Genomic DNA, 9,140 nt, shown 5'->3' on the forward strand with positions numbered 1-9,140 from the left:
CTCAACAATTCTGGGTACACCTAGAGGTAACTTGCACTTATCCTTACCTAGCTAATCCAGTCTCTATTCCTACCATATTTTCTGACACTCCAATTCCCCATGGGTTATGGAAACCCTGAACACCTTTTCCTCGAAAACTAGATTCTTGATTCCTGTGTGATAGCTGCTAACAATATTTGATGGGATTCCCACAGTTATGCCTAATAATTTGAAACTCCTTGGATACAACAACCTCCAAGGGACCACACTTGAACAGACAGAATCCATTTTGGTTCCAACAAGTGAGATTCCACAGCCTCAGTCCAGATTTGAGTTTAGTTGCTGCTACTATAGAATATCTCTGCCTGCCTCCCAACACATACATACCAGTTTATCTCCATGTATATGCTTTTGCTTTGTAAATGGTAGAAGAGGGAGAAGGGCCGATGAGAGATTCATGTGAGGAGGTATAACCAGAACAGCTTTATTTCAGTGTTTTTACTGACTATAAACTATCACATCGTATGGATGTATTACACTTTATTTGATCATTCTCATACTAATGGGCATTTACTTTGGTTTCAGGTTTTTTTGTGACCAGTAGTAAAAAGGAACACCCTATTACTTATGCCCTTATACACTAATGGGATCGAGTAAAAGGAGGTATATAAATAATATAAATGTAAGTATATATAAAAGCAGATATAAATGCAAGTATATATATAAATCATCAGAATGGGGTGCCTGGGTGGCTCAGTTGGTAGGGTGTCTGCCTTCGGCTCAGGTCGTAGTCCTGGAGTCCCAGGACTAAGCCCCACGTCAGGCTCTCTGCTCAGCAGGGAGTCTGCTTCTCCCTCTGTCCCTCACCCCCTTGTGTGCACTCTCTCTCGCGCGCGCACTCTCTAATAAAAAAAATCTTTTTTAAAAATAAAATATTTGTAATGTTTCACATCTCTACTATCAATGGGTAATCTTTCTAATATTATTCACTTAAAGGATACAAATGATATTTGTTACTTTAATTTAGATTTCCTAACTACAAGTAAAATTCGATCATGTCTTCATGTATGTGTTGGCCATTGGATTTGTTCTCTTGTGAAGTGTCTATTAATCATTTTTTAACCATTTTCCTTTTGTATATTCTTTTCCATACCACTTTGTAAGAGTTCTCTTGTATATTACAGTGTTTTATTTATTTTTCTAGAGATTTATTTGATAGAGAGAAAGAGTGAGTGGGGGGAGAGAGAGGGGAAGAGAGAGAATCCTCAAGCAGACTCCCTGCTCAGTGTGGAGCCTGAAGCGGGGCTCAATCTCAGGACCCCAACATCATGACCTGAGCTGAAATCAAGAGTCGGACACTTAACTGACCGAGCCACACAGGAGCCCCTATTCTAGTGTTTTGTTTATCTCTCATTTGTCTATGAATTTTGTTTGTGGTGTTTCTGCAACCAAAATTTCTAATTGTATTGTCAAATATGTTTATGTTTTGTTTCATAGCCTTTGGGTTTCCAGTCTTGGTTAAGAAGTTTTCATGAATCCCAAATTATACAATTAATTTCATTTATTTTCTTACAAGATTTTATGGATTAATTACATATGTAACTGGAGTTTATTTGGGCATATAAGATGAAAACCCACTACCTTTATCTCTCAGATGGCTTGCCAATTGTACCAGGACTGTTACACAATTCTTTTCTGACAGAATTGAACTACCTACAACTGTCATATATTAAAATCTCATAGATACTAATATACATCTCTGTACTCTTAGTATGTTCTAGTGATACATTTTTCTATTTCTTTACCAAACCTATTTCATAATACTCTATATTATGTTCTTGTATGTATTAAGGAAATTATTCTCACCTCTCTTTTTATTTTTATTGGCAATTTTAGAGCATATATAATCATATGAGTTTAAGATCATTCCTTAAATTTTCCAAAATAAGTCTTTGGGATCTTAATAATAATTGCATTAAATTTACATATAATTTCAGAAATTAATACCTAATGGTTTTAAATCTTCTACAAGGAGACAGTGACATAAATATTATCCACAGTTGACTACAGTTAAAAAGAATGAAGTAGGTCTATCTATTTATCTATCTGTATGTCATCTATCTATCTATCTATCTACCTACCTATCTATCTATCTATACTTTAACCTGGATAAACCCTTTCAAAAATGTGCAAAGTAATATGTAATGTATGACATTTTTGTGCATTTAAAGAATATGAAACAATAATTTGTATTATTTACATTTTACACATGTAGTAAAAATATATGTTTTGTAAATATTTTGTGTATTTTAGAGAGAGAGAGCATAAGTGAGTGTGGGGAGGAGCTGAGGAGGAGGGAGAAAATCTGAAGCAGATTCAGGGCTCAGGATGGAGCCCAACTTGGGGCTGGATCTCACAATGGCAAGATCATGACCTGAGGTGAAACCAAGAGTCAGACACTTAACTGACTGAGCCACCCAGGCTCCTCAAAATATTTGAAAAAAATAAATGGAAAAGATGCATATCAATTCAGAGGCACCTCAGTGGCTCAGTCAGTTAAGCATGTGCCTTTGGCTCAGGACATGATCCCAGGGTCCTGGGATTGAGCCTCACACTGGGCTCTCTGCTCATCATGGAGCCTGATTCTCCCTCTCCCTCTGGCTCTCTGCCAGCTTGTGCTCTCTCTCTTTCACTGTCAAATAAATAAAATCTTAAAAAAAAAAAAAGGAACTACCCTACAATCCAGCAATTCCACTACTAAGTACTTACCCAAAGGATACAAAAATACTGATCAAAGGGATACATGCACCTGATGCTTATAGCAGCATTATCAACAGTAGCCAAATTATGGGAACAGCCCATGTATCCACTGACTGATGAATGGATAAAGAAGAAGTGGTGTAGATATACAGTGGAGTATTACTCAGCCATCAAAAAGAATGAAATCGTACCATTTGCAATGACATGGCTGGAGCTAGAGAGTATAATGCTAAGTGAAATAAGTCAGAAAAAGACAAATACCATATTCATATGTGGAATTTAAGAAACAAAACAAATGAGCAAAGGTGGGGGAACAGAGAGAGGCAAACCAAGAAACAGACTCTTAACTCTAGAGAACAAACTGGTGGTTACCAGAGGGGAGGGGGTGGGAAGTTTAAATAGGTGATGGGGATTAAGGAGCACACTTGTTGTGATGAGCACTGGGTGATATATGGAGGCACTGAATCACTGTATTGTACACCTGAAACTAATATTACACTGTATGTTAACTAACTGGAATTTAAATAAAAACTTAAAAAAAGAAACAAAACAAATGAGCAAAGGAAAAAAAGAGAAATAGATAAACCAAGAAACAGACTCTTTTTTTTTTTAAATTTTATTTTATTATATTATGTTAATCACCATACAGTACATCCCCAGATTCCGATGTAAAGTTTGATGCTTCATTAGTTGCGTATAACACCCAGTGCACCATGCAATACGTGCCCTCCTTACTACCCATCACCAGTCTATCCCCTTCCCCCACCCCCTCCCCTCTGAAGTCTTCAGTTTGTTTCTCATAGTCCATAGTCTCTCATGTTTCATTCCCCCTTCTGATTACCCCCCTTTTCTTTATCCCTTTCTTCCCCTACCGATCATCCTAGTTCTTATGAAGAAACAGACTCTTAATTATAGAGAACACATTGATGGTTACCAGAGGGGAGGTGGGTGGGGGGATGGGTGAAAATGGGTGATGGGGATTAAAGAGTACACTTACCATAATGAGCACTGAGTAATGTATAGAACTGTTGAATCACTGTATCATACACGTGAAACTAATATAACACTGTATTTTAACTATACTGGAATTACAATAAAAAATGTATCTCAGAATTGATCTCCCTCCACAGAGTACCCAGCATAGAACCCAACAGTACGTGGGCACCTTGTGGATTTCATTCTGTGGGAGTCTCCTGAGATGACAATGCTTGACATGGACATAGACATGTCCATGGAAGTTAGTGTCATCAGTGAATTTCTCTAGGAGGCTTTTCTAGCAGTGGATTAAAAAAGTAGGAAATAAGGGCATCTGGGTGGGTTAAGCATCTGCCTTCAGCTCAGGTCATGATCCCAGGGTCCTGGGATTGAGCCCCGAGTCAGGCTTCCTGCTCAGCAGGGAGTCTGCTTCTCCGTCTCCCTCTGTGCTCTCTCTCTCAAATAAATAAATAAAAGCTTTAAAAATATATAAATAAAAAAAGTAGGAAACAGAACACATCAAGGTGGAGACTGTGTACTGAAAATAGGTGCCAGACAATCAGACCTGGTTGTGAAGAGAAATCCTTGAGAACTTGCAGAAATAATTGAGGTATGTTTTGGATGAGAGGACAAAGATCCTTGTTTGTATACAGACAGTAAATATTTGGGTAGCTTAGTAATAATAATAACTAACACTTATCAAGTGAGTTCTATGTGCCAAGAAATGTGCCAAGTGACTTTTTCTACTTGTATTAACTTATTTTTATCCTTTCACTGTGTAAGATTGTTACTGTTGTTACACCCTACTTTACAGGTGAGGCAATGGAGACTAAAGGGGTCAAATGACTAGTCTAATGTCACAGATCTTTAAAACCTGGGTACTTTTAGTCTCCCCATTCTATAGTATATACATTAGAACTGCGAACTTCACACAGGGTAAATATTGAGGTCTATAACACTACCTGGTTGTAAATTAATAGGCACTGAAAAGAGTTTTAAAAACACAGAAATATCTCCTAAAAGAGACAAGCCAGTTAAGTAAGGGTTAAGTTGTCAACAAGTTGATCAAAAGCTGTCACAACCAAGCCAATCACAGACCACCTACAGGGTAAGATTTGAGTGACATCTATTAAACATACTGCAAACATTGAAGACACATCCATGTGAAGATTTACCATAGGCTCTTCTGGCTCAAGATGGTGAACTGACCCACGAATTAAATGCAAGCTTCATCAGGCAAACACTGAATATGTGCCTAAGATTTCACTGAAAATAAACTGAGGAATTCTCACAGGAAGTGCAGAATGACTAGACTGAAACAAAGGTAAATTGGACAAAATATGTGAAATAATGTTTCCAAAAATTTTTCATTGTGGAGATTAAAAAAAAAAAACTTCACAGGAAATGAAGCTATTCTCTTGATAACTAACTTTGTAGGAAAGCTCCTAAGGAAAATTCAGAATTGCTACTTTGAATGAAGTAAGCTACCCAAGTTCTAGGATTCAGATCCTTGAATTGGTCTTAATCTCTGAACTGTCAGAGCCAAATAAGCAATTGCTCTTTGTGCTTATATGAGATACTTTATATATAAATAATACACACAAAATCTCATGGATCTTAAAACAACCACCAACTTTATTAACTGTAATGTCTATCAAGCAGAAAGAATGGGAATCAATTCATAAAACTCCCCTTTACAATTCACAAAATGGGTTACAAAAAATTGACTTAGATATTTTTCTTCATGATTAGAGATGCACATGTTTCAGAAAATCAACTTTTCACCAGAAACACAAACAAGGAAATGGATACCTAACCTCAGCTGTTCTTTGTTATAAGCAAGTTAGTATTTAATAAGTGATATATGAAAGAGTTATGTACAAAATATTATTAATATATGTTAGGATGCTTAGTTTGTGATCAATTTTGTAGTCTTCTATGATAATCATAGAATCACTATAGCTATAGAAATAGGAATCTAATGTAGATTGCTTGCGTTTGGTTAATTACTAAAGACATTAAACTATAATCCATCCATGTACTCACCCATTCAACCAATATTTATTGATCTACTACTATGAAATGGGGATAGAGCAATAAACGAAACAGACAAAATCTCTTTTCTTCCTAACCAACAGTGCAAGGATCATATTTGAGGAAAATAATTTCCCTTTTCCTTATTTAGTGATATTTCCATAGCAGCTTCCTGAGAAAAGTGTTGTTATGGATACACACAGGGCAAATTTCATTAGTCTTGAGCAGGGGTTAGAAAACTTTCTCTACAAATGTCCAGATGGTAAATATTCTCAGCATTGCAGGTCATATATTCTCTGCCACAAATACTTGACTTTACCCTTGTAGCATCAAAGCAGCCATAGATAATATGTAAAGGGATGAATACGACCGTATTCTAATATAAGTTTTTTTGGTTTTGTTTTTTTTTTAAATCAGATAGTAGCTGGATTTGGCCCATGGGCTCTAGTTTTTTGACTCCTGGTCTTGACCATTTTCAGGTTAAAAAAAACTGAATTTATTGGAAATGGATTTTCATATGAAGTGAGTTAATTTTACAGTGAAATCATATATACATAGATGGCCCAAATAAATGAAGGTACAAGACTGTGTAAACTTGCAATCTATGCATTTATGAATCATAAATGGATTAAATTAATGATAGATAATTGATGGCAGAAAGCTGTTGAATTGTGCTGCCAGCAAACCCATGGAAAACTTGTCTTTACATCAAGCTCATAGTAGAAGACATTTTTCTCACCAAAAAGATACGAAAGTTGCCTCCAATTGCAAAAGTTCAAAAAACTCTGGTCACATAGAAAGCAGTGGAGCCACCAAAAAAGTACAAATATGGTTTACTTAATATTCTGATTTGAAATATAGAGCTACAGTAGCATTTACCTCCAGAGATGGAACTAAGCCTTTTATACAATTGATAAAAACTCAAATTAGAAGAGTTCCATTCCTAGCCCGCACAAAGTAATATAAGTAGAACAGAAGCAACAGGACACACAGACTAGGTAGGGCCCTTATGAAATCGTAACCCTCCTCTTAGTCATACTGATTAAGGTTATCAGCAATTCCTTACTGAGGAAGAACCAGGGAATAAGAATTAGAACCCCCTTTATATCCTGTTTCTCATTCCAGAACAGGGCATTAGCCATTCTCAACTGATACTTCTGTAATCTTCATGGAACTCCTGAGTCAAAAAGCCTCCGTGAATGCAATTCCTCCATGAGTGCAATTAAATATTGATACCTAAATTTTTCAGACCCTACCTGATTATTAGAGTTAAGATTCTGTTGCCCACGGAAGCCAACTCTAATGGGTTTCTACTAATCCACGACAGGACAACTTGATTATCAAGAAAGATAATAAATGCATTATATTGATAAACATCAAATACATAAACATCTTTGAGTTCATAATACTAAATAATAACTCATTGGACACCTTTGGAGACTGTAGACAACTCATTACTATACAAATCCATAGAGGGAAAGAAATAAACATTTACCTTACCTTTCTAATGCAACCTCGGGGTATCCAAATAGTTGAAAAAAACACATTTATCTTTTACAACAGGATTCTAGCCAATAAAGACAGAATGAAGAATGGTATTAGGAAAAACACTTTTGTAACCCTGAATAACATAATGGAGCAAAGCCATTATCATCATTGTTAAAACCATCAGATGAAATATTGATGGTAACTTTATTTTGGAGAGATCAGGCTGATATACCTGAAGGCATTGATGAATCTTGATATCACTAAAAATGGGACATCCAGATCTTAATTATCTCATGATTTCTTGCAAGAGAAAGTACACAAAACCTCATAAAAAGTACTCGTATAAAATACAATTTAACCTGAATCTAATCATATCTCCAGATCTAACTCATAGTTTGCGGAAAATACAAAATAAACATACCACAAAATTACAGCAAAAACCAGGATGTGAGCATTCTACAGGACAAAGGACTTATTTTCTCTAATAAATGAATTGCATGATAAAGAGGTATTTGGGGACTATTTCAAAATAAATGAGAAGAGACAAATCAATCAAATGCAAACCAACTATAAAAAGACATTTTGAGACAATCATGGCTATCTAAACATGAACTCAATATTACCTGATTTTAAGTATTATTTTGTTAGATGTGATAATGACATAATGGATATGCCAAAAAAGTCCTTAGAAATTAGCAACTCATACAGAAGTATTTATAAGTTAAATGATGTGATGTCTGGAATTTAATCTAAAATACTCTCCCCCCAAAAAGTGGGGAGACTAGGTGATATAAGGTAAAATGTTGGTAATTGTTGAAACTGGTTAATAGATTCATGAGAGTTCATTATAGTAATATTATTTACTGGCTTGACAATTTGGGAGATAAAGAGTTAAAAGATGCTGGTATCCAGATGGGCAAAACAAAGTAAGTTATACTCAATATAGAGAGTTAACAAAATGAGACTTGTTTTGAATTGGTTAAGCTTATATGCTATACTCACATACAATCAAGCATGCTATTTTTTATTTGAAATTACCCAGTATTTTGGTTCAATTTACTAGTCATTAATTACTAAATAGTCAATAAGCTAGACTTGTATTTCATAAAATCATTTCCTGCTTTCCCATTATAAAGAAAAAGATCTGTGTTTCATTCTGTGTGTGTTAATCAAATTATCAATATCTGTTCAAATCTCAAATACTAAACATAATATAAATACAAAGAGCTGTTGATTATCAAGAAGTCAGAGACAGGTCAATGCGCTGAGAATGTGTTTGTGCAGACATAGAGTCAATCAGGCCTGCATTACCAAAACCTAAATATGTAAGAAATGTTAATGGCATTTTAAAACACAAGCATAGCAGAGACAAAGTAGTGGTAATATGGAGCCCAATACGAATGCAATTCAAAAGATGATGAAAAAATACACCAAATACCAGGAATAGCATCTCAATAGAGCAGTAGGTCTTCATAATGAAACAATAGATACATTTTTATTTTCTTCTTTGATTTCCTTTGCATTTTAAAATTTCTTCAACAAAGATATCTCATTTATGAGATCAAAGTCAATTTTAAGAAAATAAATGCAGAAATAAATGGGAAGATGTAGGACATCTAGATGATATACTATGAATGTGAGTTTACTCTATATACGTGAAATACAAAGAAAAGGTGATCAAGATCAGAAAAAGGAGAAGACTTGGGGCACCTGGNGGGCACCTGGGTGGCTCAGTCGCTAAGTGTCTGCCTTAGGCTCAGGGCGTGATCCCGGAGTCCTGGGATCGAGTCCCACATCAGGCTCCTCCACTATGAGCCTGCTTCTTCCTCTCCCACTCCCCCTGCTTGTGTTCCCTCTCTCGCTGGTTGTCTCTATCTCTGTCAAATAAATAAATAAAATCTTAA

The sequence above is a fragment of the Ailuropoda melanoleuca genome, chromosome X, assembly GCF_002007445.2.
Source record: "Ailuropoda melanoleuca isolate Jingjing chromosome X, ASM200744v2, whole genome shotgun sequence".
Classification (NCBI taxonomy): Eukaryota; Metazoa; Chordata; class Mammalia; order Carnivora; family Ursidae; genus Ailuropoda; species Ailuropoda melanoleuca.